General features: G+C 42.8%; 1 protein-coding gene across 3 annotated transcripts in view; it reads right to left on the bottom strand.

Annotated features, from left to right (window-relative positions):
- Nucleotides 1-13,602, bottom strand: part of TGFB2 (transforming growth factor beta 2) — a 106,217-nt gene that overhangs the window by 24,941 nt on the left and 67,674 nt on the right. The window lies entirely within an intron of this gene.

The raw sequence follows: 13,602 nt of genomic DNA, 5'->3' as shown, positions 1-13,602 counted from the left end.
AGGGGAAGTTTTATAATCCCAGGTCACCCAAGGAAAGATGGGAACCTTGCTCAGCATCCCTCTACTAGATGATGAGAGTCACCCTCATTAGATCTGTCCCTGCATATGTAACATGCCAGCTTGCCACGTATGTTCTCCCAACAACTCACTAGACAGCAGTGGTTTGTTTTGTTTTGTTTTTCCATATTACAGGTGAAACTGGAGGCTCGGAGAGATGAAGGAATCTGTACATCCATAAAGCCAAGCATTAGAAAGGGTGGGAGAGGAAACCCAGGGCTGCCTGGCTCCATAGAATTCCTCTGCTTTCCAATCTGAGTTGCTCACCACGAATGGAGTAGACCATAATAAGCAGAGTGGGTTGAACATAATCTTTAAGGGGGCTCTTAAAGCAACTAAAAATACAGACAAGCAAAACTAGGGTGGGCTTTCCAGGACTTTGACTCGGGTCAAACCAGTTCGATCATGGCCAATGCAACAAAATGTGGGTATGTCGAAGGGCAATCCTAGAGAAAGGTGAAGCTGTCTACCCCTCTAGCTATTTAGTCTTGGAAACTCCAAAGGGTGGTTCTATTTGTCCTTTAGGGTTCCTATAAATCAGGATCAACTGGATGGTAGTGATTTTTTATTTTTTGGTTTATAATGATAATAAGCAGCATCGGGAAAATTCTGAGTAGGAGCCCTGGAATGGGAAACTCAGCAGTGGTGTAGCAAGCCCTTTCAGAAGCCTGCTGCAGAAGACTGGGTTAGTGCCAGGGCTGGGGAGAGTGACACACATTCAGAAATGGTCAAGTTCACCACTGTTTCCAAACTGCGACCAGAATTTAGGTGCTGTGCAAGACACATGCTTTCTAAGAGGGAGATTAAGTTTCCAGCAGGGTGTTGACCAGTAAATTTTCCTGTTCTGGTTATTGTTCCAGTACGCCCACATTTTATGAATTCAAATCTATTCCAGTTCCTCTTCATCAACCATGACTGGACTGGGAAGAACTAGTGTCAAACTCTGGGGCTTTCACCCTTTAGGGTTTTCTGAACAGATTTTAAATTCAAGTCACTGCTTCTTGCAATCATTCAAGCTGTCTGAACTGTCATAATCATAATAGTAAGGACCAGTGAACAGCCAGAAACTGAACTAGATGTTTCTGTGTATTACCGCTACTTCTTACAAAATTCTTGCAAACAGGAGATTTATGCACACTTTCCTAATGAAGACATGATCTCAGTGATGGGACTTCCTCATGCTCATCCAAGGGGCCCAGCCATGCCTTGAACAGACATCAACCAACCTTAGAAGTCTGTCTTCTTTCACCTAGTAAAGTTTTCTAGAACATGGTGCCGTGGCCCGACTGCCTCAGTTCATAGCCTAGCTCAGCCTCCCCTCCCCAGCCACGTGACCTGAAAAAGCTCTACGAGCTCCATTCTCCTGACTTGTAAAATGAGACTAATAATAGTATCTACTTCATAAGGTTGTTATGAGAAATCCTTAATGTAATTGTGCAAATAGTTGACACTCCACTACAAACCAAAAGGCTGGCAACTTAAGGTACCTGGGGAAAAAGGCCTGAAGATCAACATCTGAAAAATCACACCCAACCCGTTTGAGTGCAGTTTTATTCTGAAACACAGGGAATCAGTAGTCAGAATCAACTCAGGTTTTGATTCGGGTCATAGGATTAAAGAAATCCATCTACCTACCTACCCGCCTATATCTATCTATCTATCTATCTATCTATCTATCTATCTATCTATTATCATTTAAACAGTGCCTAATACACTGAAAATACTGTGTGCACTGATAATCATTATCCATATTAATACCAAGTACATTATGAAAAAGAATTATAGAAAAATGCATGACTATTGCCTGATTGTATTCAAACACTACTTTGAGTACAGCAGGGGAAAAGGTATGGTTAATACCAATTCTTTGGGGTCTTGTATGTTCACGAGGTTAACAGACTGTAGGTAACGTCATAACCTAAAGCAAATGATAGCGATTCAATTTCCTTATGAGGCACAAGCATGTCATTTGATCAGTTTTTAAAAACCTGAGATATTAATAGCCTCATGCAAACAAAGTGTTTATTATACCTCCTGGCCTTTCTGTCCCTTTTTTTCCTTTTGCTTTTTAAGTGGATTACTATGTGTGCATGTCTCCGATGTGGCGCCAGGTTAGGATCAGTATTAACAGGATTGTATGCCGTAAAATTCCACACAACAGGAGCCAGTAGAACTTTTTTTTTTCCAGTGGCACTTTTTGCAAGTCTAATTTAACAGACAGTCAGTTTTTTTGGCTGACCTCTTTTTATTTTACACACCCTTGGGCAAAATGAGAAATGAAAGCTGAACTCTTCTGTGTGTTGGGGTGGGGGAGAAGGGAGCCATTTAGAAAAACAGAGCAGTTTCCATTAACCCCAGTAACGCTGTGTTCTCTGCAAGGATAGCAACCTCACCTTTCAGATTTGCAGCATAAAGTTCAACCAAGAGATGGCCCAAGATGAAGGCTTGCCAAACACACCATGTCGCCCTCATTCAGAACACAATACAATCGTGGAGCCCAGAACAGCACACATGAAGGTGAAAAATTCCAGGACACTGAGAAACTGAATGAACAGTGAACAAGGAGATTTAGCTACTATAGGTGCCCAAGCAGATGACCTGGTTGTGTTAGATAGGGTTCTCTAGAGAAACAAAACCAGACCATTTATGATTTTATGGATGGATATATAGATAGAGATAGAACACAATGAAATAAACAGTTAACTAGTCCACAGAGCAGTACAGAGGGCACAGTTCAACTCACTTCCATGAAATAGTTAATATACTGGCAGTCCTTCAACTCACGAGGCCTATTGGGTACAAATCAAGGAAGCAGACAACTGAGTGTTCTGTAGAGCAATACAGGCAGTCTGGCTACAGGCAGCAAAAGCAAGGCAGGTCACCAACAGTTAGCCAGTGTCCGACAGTCCCCAGCTCAAATGATGTGAAGCAGGTCTAGAAGGAAACCTCAAACTTTAGCAACACAGTCCATGGGTTGAGTGTCCCATAGGCAGTGTAGCTCACAAGTTGAGGCAGAGAACTAGTTAAGGCAACTGCACATTGGTCTGATCATCAGAGAGCAAGAGAAGGAAAGGCGTGACCTGCCGAGTCATTTATCAATTTTCCCTTCAATTAAACTGCAACCCTATTAATCCCACATGTTTCTATTGACCAGGTTGAAACAATAAACCTACCTATCACACTGGTAAAGTGTGGCCGTCTTGAGGCAAAGTGAGCAGCATTCCCAGGTGAGGAGGACTCAGAAACCTCAAGCTCAAACTCACAGTCACTGGCTTGATTCTGACTCACAGCAATCCTATAACACAGGGCAGAATTGCCCCTGTGAATTTCCAAGATTATAGCTCTTTTCAGGAGTAGAAAACACTCTCTTTCTCCTGTGGAGAGGCTAGTGACTCCAAACTGCCAACCTTGACGTTAGCATCCCAGCCTCCAGGGCTCCCAGTGAGGAGTTCAGGAAGGTAATTTCATGGAATCCCCAGCAGGAAACACAGATATTGTGTAGATAACCCAGAGCAAAAGAAGGTAGGCATAAACTGACCTGATCTAATCAGAAACAATACAGTAAGTCAGAGAGAGCCTAGAGATTAAGGCAAACATAAAGCTGTAAGGGAACTAGAGAGCAGAAACAGAACTACTCACCAGCAGTGGCTCCTGATCTTTTGGGTGGATGGAGCTGATGAAGTGGAGGGGAGACTAGAGCTTCCACCCTGGACTAAATTCTAGACAGATGCCCACCACTTATATTTGGTTGGGGCCAGGTCCTAATGACCAACTGCACTCAGTGGTGATTGCCTCAACACACATGCCAGAGACTGAGGGAGCCTTCTCCTTGACCCTCCTCGACCCTGTTCAGGGACCAGTAGTGACTCGCACACCACCAGCCCAGTGATAAATGCAACTAGAACCTCATGCTTATTTCAACTGCACCAAACCTCCTGACCCTGGAGACCAACGCATACACTACTTCTGCAAGACCAGTGACTGGAGGTATGTTACTGATCCCACTGCTCTACAACATGTCAACTAGTGGGGCAAGATCCTGGGCCACACATCCAATACACAGGGACTAGTGTACTCTCACCTTGACCAACCATCAACCAATGCCACATACATACAGCAGCCAACAAAGCAACCAGTGAGACCATGAGCTGTATTCATGCCCCAGTGACCAGCAGGAAACACATGTCTCCTCACCAGCTACACCAGTTACATTCTTAGTTGCAATATCTGCACCTTGGCCAAATGATGAGCAGTAAATCCAAGTGGCTTCTTCTAACATTCTGCCAACATCATCACACAGGCAAACAATTCCTGCAGATCTTCTGCACTTACACTAAAGCCTCATGGCACCCCATGACATACTTAGACACCAAACTAGAACAATGGGCCTATCTTGTCCACTTTGGGAGCATTCCTTATCAGCAGATATGGAGACATCTCATCATAACCTTCAGAAAGCTCATGAAACTGGCATCACATTTGAAGCATTCCATGGTCCCACAAGAGCTGTGACTCTGACCACCCAACACCTGTCACCCAATATCTTAGAAAGAACCCATTCCAGAACCTCCAATCTGGTAAGGAAAACATAGAAGGCTAACCACAGAAGACTCACTTGTAGGTGTGGCTTACCACACCTTCTACGAGAGAACGTCATGTCTAGCCACAGGCACCACCAAAGTTACATGTAGAGCACAGTTAAATAACAATTAAAATAATACAATGGAGGAAAGAGATTTTTGAAGAGACAGAGAAGTAAAACAAACAAAAGAAAACAAAATACAATCAGCAGAAAAATAACCAATAAAGAAAATATATAAATAAACTATTAATACTATAATGCTTCAAAAACAGCAGATAATAATAAGTCATACAAAGAAACAGGATTCGATGGTTCAAACAAGTGAACAAAACAAAAGGACAGAAAAACATCCTGAGGAAGAGATGGTAATAAAATTACTTGGTAAGACATTCAAAATATTTCAAAGAGATTAAAACACACACACACACACACACACAATCCTATAAGAACTTAGGAAAACAATACAAGAACTAAATAAATCTGCATTGAGAATTCAAAAGAAAACAACTAGAAATCCAGAAATTAACCATAAGATGTCACAAATAGATAACTCAATATAAGGGCACAGCTGTAGAATGTAATCAATAGAAGAAAGAATCAGCAAATAGAAGACAGATGCTCAGACAAGAATCTATGTAAGGAAAACTCAGTGGGAATAAAAGACGATGATGAAGAAAGTCTAAGATTAATGTGGGACATTATCAAGAGGAACGATTTACAGGTGATTGGAATTCCAGAAGCTAAAGAGAGGATAAAAACAAACAGAAGTTTTGGAGAGTCTTCGAAGAAAATTTCCCTAATATCATGAGATCCAAAAGGTTAATATCCATGAAGTATAATCAACTCCGTAAAAGATAGATTTCCAAAATCAAGTCCTCAAGGCACATCCTAGTTAAACTTTCCCAAACCAAAGACAAAGAATGAAGCAATCCAATAAGCAGTTGGATTTATCTACACTAACAAGGAACACTCCAAAAAGAAAATTAGGAAAATAGTACCATTTGCAATGTCCTTCTTAGAACCTGAGCCCAAATAGACAACGTTTGCCCCAAAGCAAAGCTGCTATGACAGCGAGGGGCAATGAAACTATAGGGCTGGATTGGGGAAGGCAGGATGGAAACAAGGAGCTTGCTAGCATATTGTGATGAGAGCACCCAATGTCACAGAATCATCTACGTATAAATTGTTGAGTGGGAAGAGGATTTGCTACGTAAACTTTCACCCGAAATGCAATAAAATACTCAAACCAAACATAAAATGTCTCAGGTTCCAACTCTGGCCTAGCCTGTCTACCTGAACTTTCACTGGAAGCCTTCAGGGTTATGCATAGTTTAAAATCTTTTGTGGAGGTTGATATAAATGGAATGTCCATTGAGGAATGCTGATAATCACTCCTCCACACTAAGGTTTTTTATTATTTATTTTGCTCCATAAACATCCGTCCAACCTTTTAACACTAAATCTAGAAAAATTATTGAATGCGCATGATACAGCTTGAAGCTCAAAATAAATGGATATAAGTGGCTTAAGAGTGAGTTCACCTCTTTTCTATATATCCTTGCAAGGGGTCTCTGCTATAAATGAGATTTCACTGCACTTGACAAACTGGTTACTGTTTACATGCAAATCCAACTAGGCATTAAAATCCAACTATTAAAGAACGAGGTCATATGCAAAAAGAGGAGGGAAGTAAGATTTTATTCGGCCCCCATTTGTCAACATTTTGACAGTGTCCTGTAGGACGGGAGGGCAGTGAGGACTCTGAGTTCTTTTGCCAAGCTAGACATGACTTCCATAGGGTCTGGGTGGCCCTCACCCCTCACAAATTATTGCTCTGAGATAATCTCTAAATCTAAAACTAAAAATATCTCCTGAGGTTTACATAAAATAATTTAGCCTAACTAGTAAAGAATATCTGCCTTGAGCCTGACACTCTTTTAAGATCTACTGAAATGGGAACAAACTGACAATGGCAACTGAAAAGATCACGTAGGAAATTTAGGTGGTACCAAGTGAATGTCAATCGGGGAGGACAAATTTGAGAGAAGAAGGTAAGGATGATGGTAGAATTTGAATGCTGTAATCCACGTCAATCAATTTTACAAGTAGAAATTATTGCATTGGCATTTGTTTTTTCTATGCATATCCTCAACAACAAAAGAAAAATACATTTTTTAAAACACCAAGGTTCCCCGCTTAAAGCTCAGCACATTCATTATCTAATGATGAATAGGGCAGTGTTTCAACTCTGCCAAGTTACCCAGCATCAACCTGTGTGGTCTCACACCAGCCCCATGCGCCAAGGCGCTGTCTTAATCTTTTTAGACTAATGCTTTATGATGTATGAACCTAGCACATCACACTGCTTCGCCAGTGAGCTATTTTTCAGTGGCCTGAGCTATTATGTTAGTCTGGCAAATACTGCATGCTCCCACTTATCTGAATTGGCAAATAAAAGTACAGAAACCAAAGATTATGAGTGGTTTCCAGGAGTCCGAGGGAGGCAAGGGCAACGAGAGGGCACTGAGTTTCGGTCAACGGTGGTAGAAGACTTGACAAGGGATAGCAGTGATGGTTGCCCAATGTGAAGAACATAATTAACGTTACTGAATTAGATGCATAAAAAGGTTGACATGGCAAATGATTTGTAATATATATTTTTGAACCAAAATCAAGAATAAAAGAGTGGCAGCTGAGTTTGGAAAGTAACTCCAGAGAGAGCTCTTCCTCCTAAAGAAATGAAGGACTTAGGAGTCCAAATTGGATGGTAACCAGAGGGAAGAGGACTGACCTCTGCTGAGTGTCCCCTTTCCACCGGACTTTTGCATGTCTTGTGTACTCTCCTCCTTACAATTCACTCAAGTGAATCAGGAATTACACGGGAAGTGTCGGTCAGCTATTCTATGTCACTGAACACATATGCCATGCTGTCTTCTAAAGGGTAATGAGAAAGGGCAGTTGAACATCCCAGGATGTGCGCACCTACAATGAAGCATTATGAGTGTACTTTTCACATCAATCAAACAAGACACAGTGCATAGGAATTGACCTAATCCACTCCAAGCTCAATCTGATTTATTCAGATGTTTATGTTATCGACGTTCTTAGATGCTAAAGAAGTTATCGATTCTGGTGCATGACTCAGACCCATGGAACTATGCACCTGTCTAGTCTAGGTGCGCAAGCAAGATGGCAGGATAATCCAAACTGCTCACAACTCTCTTTGTACCCTTGGAGTCCTGCATGTCCATGGAAGAAGTTTGACTATCCTTCTGATATGAACATGGAGAGACACCCAAAGAATATTTGGAAAGGGAGAGAGGGACCTAGCGGAGCCCCGCCTTCCCATGATCCCTCAAAGCTCCAGATCTGTGAGAGAAGTCAGCGATCCTCTGGAGCAGTCCAACTGCGATGTAAATACTACTAAATGACCCAAGGAAAAGGCATGTGGAGAAGACACATGGCTTAGCCAAGCACTATGCAAAGTTTTGAATCACCTTCCCCTCCATCATGAGATACAGAGCATCGGTTGTTATTTGAGGTCACTATGGTTCGTTATAATCTGCTATTGAGAAATTATAATGGAAAGAATTAAAAAGGTAAAAGAGTTATTATCTTAAAGAAGGTAAAGAAGTGTGCAAAGGGTGTGAGTTAGTGAGGTGAAGCTAGAAGTATCTGAGAGTCCCTAGCTCCTCGGGAGTCAGCACATCTAACGGTAAGTTTCCTTTAGCGCTCCACCAGGTACTAGGTCACTGTATCTTTACATCTTTGATATCATTCATTTTGTTAAGCCATGACCCACTCTTCGATTAACTCCACACCCCCTCCCACCCCACTGTATGGGGTTGCGATGGCTCTAAGGCAGAGAGCAAATACTACATCTCCTCTGAGCTCTGCCCTGTACCACGGCGTGGATGCCCTTTTTTTTCATGGATGATATGCATTTGGAGTATTCTCCTGCTCTCTTTATCTCAGAACTCTGGACATGGTTTTAATCATAAACACAGAATCACGTCATATAAAAGATACATTCCAACTTGCAAATGGACTGAGAGCTACAATGACCCTCGGAGGTGGTAAGGCCCTGCCAGTGCACTGGCTATTTACCTGAGAACATTCCAATAAAGACAGGCTTTGGCACAAAGCTTTAAAAACATAGCAAGGGTCTTCCTGTATGGGGAAACAATGTTTTATCTTTTTATCCTCTTCCTGCTCATCTGCCAGAGGACTTTAGTCCTCTCATATTCCCTTCAATCTTGGACACATTTTGAAATTGGACCTGGTCCTACTGTTAGAAACCGTTTAGAATCTGGTAGCACAGCCGAGGTCAGAGCACTCAGAACGATAGTAGATTTATGTTACTCCCATCCATCACAGTCCTGACAGAGGACGCTATAGAGAAGGGGGGGGGGGACTAGGAGCCCGAGTTCCCTTCACCAGAGGGCCGGGGTTCCCTACCTCTATAATAGTGGCAGAATAAACATATCTGGATAACCCTGGAAAAGACAATCTCTCAATGCCCTCTGTCAAGGTGTCAGAAAGTCTCCCGCAGGTCCATTCATATGGGTATTATCAAGACTTGGAAATAATAACTGGGTCAAAATGTCCTGCAAATTCTTGAGATGTGCTTTGAATCAGTAATTCCCAATGGAGAATGGCCCCATTGAGTGGCCAGGCAAGTTTATTCTAACAACATAATCCTTGGAGTAACTCTCCCTGCCCTGTCCAGGGAGAATCACTATCTTCAGGGAGAGAGTGGGGGTGGGGGCAGTCCTTGTAAACCAGCCTGTACCCACAAGTGAGCGTGCATGCAGGCACACACGCTACCCATCATTAACGTCAGTGTTCTGAAGAATCCTCCTACATCATCCAGGCAACCACCTGAACTCTTTGAGATCATATTCAGTCACTCTACCGTTCTCCAGGGGGGAAGCATACCAAATGATGCAGGAACCAATAGGAATCTGCAAACTTTGAAAATCTTGTTGTACTAAACAATCTTTCCCAACCGCGGAGGATCTGCCTATTTAGCAGCAAGCCTTTTTCTCTGCTTCAATGTTTAATTATTGCTCAATATAATTCTCTATAAAATGTATTGCATGTATTTAGTCCCTGAATACAATTTAACCTTGTCTTTGTAGTCCAATGCTTCTACCATAAGCATACACTTTTGTACTGGAGCTAGAAGAAGAACTTGATTAGCAGAGGTTGCAAAGATCTCCAACTGGCAGCTGTAGGCTAGTGAGAAGTTAGAGAACAGCGAAAAATGGGACTCCAAATACAGAGTCCAGAATCAGATGTCAGAAGGCAGGTCAAGAAGACAGAGAGTGGGCAACTATTACTATGGATTGAATTGTGTACCCCAAAAGAAGTGCTGATGCCGTAACCCATGGTACTAGTGGGCATGATCTTGTTTGGATATATGATCTTCAAAAATGTATTAAGTTGAAATGAAGTCCTGTCCCAGTAGTAGGTGGGCTTAATCTCACCTGAGTGCACTGTCCCTCTAAAAGAGGAGCGCAAACACCATGAGACTGACACAGGCGGAAGACAGCCATATGAAGATGGAGGTAAAGCAGATAATGACATGCTTGGAGTAGCACATGTACAAAGCCAAGGACTACCCAGGGCCACCAGCCATCGCCGGAAGATAGACAAGAGTCATAGAACCAATCTTCTTTCAAAGCCTCAGAAGAAATCCATTTGATGAGTGGACTGATTTCAGGCTTCCAGCCTCCTGTACTACCAGACAGTACATTTCTGTTCCATTAAGCCCTCTAGTTTATAATGCTTTGACATGGATGTCCTAGAAAACGAATGCAAGTGTACATAGGATAAGATTCAGGGGAACTGCCCACAAAAGGTCCTGTGTTCTGTGATTTTGATGTTATGGGCTAGTATTACAGTGGTGTTGATTAAAAAATCTCAGCCTATAGGGTATCTTTCTCCAGCCCTGTAGCCCCACACTCTAATGGACTCGATGGCAGTGTGTTTGGTTTGAGTTGGCCAGTCCTAAAGCTAACCAACCAAGTCATAAGTGAATAAAGATGAAAGGTTATTCTTTTCTTACAAGTATGCTGGGTGTGGGTGCACGCTGCTTTTCTATTATAAGGCTCTCAAATCTCTTTGGCCTACTGCCTGGACCTTGGCTGAGTTTCAGAAGGTAATATTGCTACATCGTTGAGCCAGAGAGAGATAAGGAGATGTTATCCTTCCTTATGCTTGCTCTAAAAGCAACTCCTTTCAGATTCCTGTGTTCTGTGGCAGTGAAGATGCCCACGTTCCTTTCCAAACCATAAGCTTGCACCTTGATCTGTGTCTTTGACTGAGGATGTGACTCTAATCCATCCAGATATTTTTACTCACATCACGGACAGTCGTTGTGCTCATGATGACTGAGAAGGGACATCCACCAAGGACTCATTAAGGTCCTCTAAGTTGTCAGCCTCAGTGGATGCATGTCCTGCCAAAGAACTTTTTGTCTCAGAGTACGGCAAGTCAACAGTAATTCTTCTGCCTGAGGCCCCTCTTCAGATCACAAGGGGGGCAGCTGGGGTGGATGGGGGGATGGCACTGCATAAAGCCTGGCCATGTTTTAGCAGCTTATGTTACACAAAAACTAGAATACCCTGCTTTCAATTTACTAAAATCCACGTAGTGAGTGAATCAGTGATGTTGCTGTCAGCAAAGACGGAAGGACGATTTAATGAAACTAGAATTTAGAAAATAGATGTGATACATTCACGTAGGGGATTTTGTTCTCTCTCCATCCTTTTTCCCTTTATCTTTTAAATTACCTTGCAACGTATTTGGCTACCTTAAAGCTGGATTTTTCTTTGGCGGAACCAATCTTTACTTTCCCTCCAAGTATCACTCCACCCTCTGGCCTAGTTTCTCTTATTTTTCTTCTCTTCTGGCTAATACAGAGGGAGAGAAAAGGGGAAAAAGTTGCTAGCAGCAGCATAGTATGTGGTGAGGGGCCGAGAGCTGGGAGTCAGAATGGATTCATAGCCAGTCCTGACACTTCCTAGTGCTGTGACCCTGGCCAAGTGACCTCATTTCTTGGTGAATCACAGTCATTCTCTGTAAAAGAGAGGGGAATATAGTACTAGACAAAGCCCTGCATCGTGCACACATTGTAGCATTGCTGAGAGTTAACTGAGGCACAACTTAACCAGTGTTCAGCATAGTGTCTGGGACACATTGTCTCTGTCCGACCCTACCAGGGGAAGTGAAGCAACGATGGCATCCCAGGTATGGAGTGGAATGCCACTCTCAGAACGCACATCGAGCAGATTGGAAAAATCCCAGCAGAGGTTCGTAGGGACCCATTTCACCCATTTTTAATGAACACATCTGTAAATTAATACTTCAAAATTGCTTTAAAACTTTTACGTTTATTCCCTGGAGTCTCATATTCAAGGCTTATTTGTATATCTCTATTTTCATAATGCACTCTGGAGAAATTCTCCTCCAAAGGATACAGATTTGCAGATGTTTAAAATAGAGAATAATTGGCCATTTCTGCATCTAGATGTCAATCCCTTCCTTTTCCTCTGAGACATCCACTTCACACCCCACATGTCATCGGGTGCCTCTGGGTCTGCGCTGCACTCGCTTTGCTCTCCTGCTGTGCATTTGCCTTGAGAGGCAACTTCCTCGGTCCCTTCGTTTTCCTGGTCCTCAGCTTCATTTGTGAGAGGACTTCTCCGGTCCCTCTGTTTTCCTGGTCCTCAGCTTCATGTGTGAGAGGACTTCTCTGGGGCCTTGCAAGTCTTCATCTTTGAATGGTTTTCACTCATCTTCTCAGCTCCCTAGTGAAGTCTTCTCAACTCTGTAGTCAATGCTGTACAAACTGTTCATGGGGTACTGTGAATTTAAGTGATCTGTTTACATAACTGAGTCCCTGAGGGAGGCAGGATTACAGATGGTGCTCAGCTCCTAACTGAAAAGTTGGAGGTTTGAGTCTACCCAGGGTCACCTCTTGAAAACAAATAAACAAACAAACCTGCTGATCTTCTTCTGAAAAAACTCAGCCACTGAAAACACTATGGGGAACAGAACTACCCTGACACATACAGGGTTGCCTTGGATCCGAGTAGACTTGAGGATTCTTAGTGGCACCCTGGTTAAAGTACGTGCTTATGAGCCAGAGGATCTGCCCCATGGTAGAAAGCTGTGGCAGTTTGCTTCTGGGAAGGTTCACAGCCTTGAAAATCCTGGGGGTCAGATCAAGTCTGTTATAGAGCCACTATGAAGCAGAGTTGACCTGCTGGTAGTGAGTTTTGGTTTGGGTCAGTCACATTTATACAGTTACGTCCCTCCCCCGACTCAAGGCATTTACATGATACATCCAAATCATGTTAAAATATAGATTCTGACTTGTTAGTTCTGGGTTAGAAGCCAAATTTCTGTATTTCTCACAGGTGCTGTTGATGCTACTGCTTGGTAGACCTCACCTGAGTAATATAGAAAGGTTTGTGAATATCTGTCACCTTAGTAATGTGGTCTTCACCGTCATCACCATCATTATCATGACACAGCTGCCTACTTACAGATGTCAGAGAAGTCGTTATAAAGCTTCCAGAAATAATGGAGGAAAGGAAGATGTGTGTGTGTGTGGGGGGGGGGTGTTAAATTGATCCAGAACGAGTAGAATCAGAGGAGAAAGGAAAACTGGATATGGCTAGTGAAGAGACAGGAAGCAGCAAAGCCAGGGAGGAAGAAGACAATAGGAAGGAAGGTAAAAGAAACAAACAGAGAAAGGGACAGCTGCAGGACAAGTAAAGGAGGGTCAGCTGACTTCTCTCCTAAGGTTGGAATTAGGCCGCCATTTGCTGATTTTCTAGAATGGGGAATTTCTGGCTTGAAGTCTTCTCACTGGAGCTCCTCCGGCCATTCATACGACTGGACAAGGTGTGCCAGAGGTTCACTGCTACAGCCTAAAGGCTCTTGTATCAACT

The sequence above is a fragment of the Tenrec ecaudatus genome, chromosome 1 (genome assembly GCF_050624435.1).
Source record: "Tenrec ecaudatus isolate mTenEca1 chromosome 1, mTenEca1.hap1, whole genome shotgun sequence".
Taxonomy (NCBI): domain Eukaryota; kingdom Metazoa; phylum Chordata; class Mammalia; order Afrosoricida; family Tenrecidae; genus Tenrec; species Tenrec ecaudatus.
The sequence above is the reverse complement of the archived record's forward strand: the minus strand, read 5'-3'. Positions and strand labels throughout refer to the sequence as shown.